Source organism: Macadamia integrifolia, chromosome 8 (genome assembly GCF_013358625.1).
Source record: "Macadamia integrifolia cultivar HAES 741 chromosome 8, SCU_Mint_v3, whole genome shotgun sequence".
In the NCBI taxonomy this organism is placed as follows: Eukaryota; Viridiplantae; Streptophyta; class Magnoliopsida; order Proteales; family Proteaceae; genus Macadamia; species Macadamia integrifolia.
The window spans coordinates 22,251,314-22,251,548 of NC_056564.1; positions in this window are offsets into that span (position 1 = coordinate 22,251,314).

Here is a 235-nt window from a genome sequence, read left to right on the forward strand (position 1 = left end):
AAAAAAAAAAAAAAAAGAATGCATATGTCACGACCCCTATGCCTAGGTCCAGTGGGACCCATAGCACCAGACCTTTTGGGGATCGTGCAGGGAAAAGAGGAAAACTAATCCTATTAAATTCTCAAAAAAAAAAAGAGCAAAATCTGAATATCATCATCTTGATTTCTAACAGCGGAACTTCTCCTATGGTAACTAAAATTTCCACAGTCCTTTACATGATCTCCTCAAAATGGTT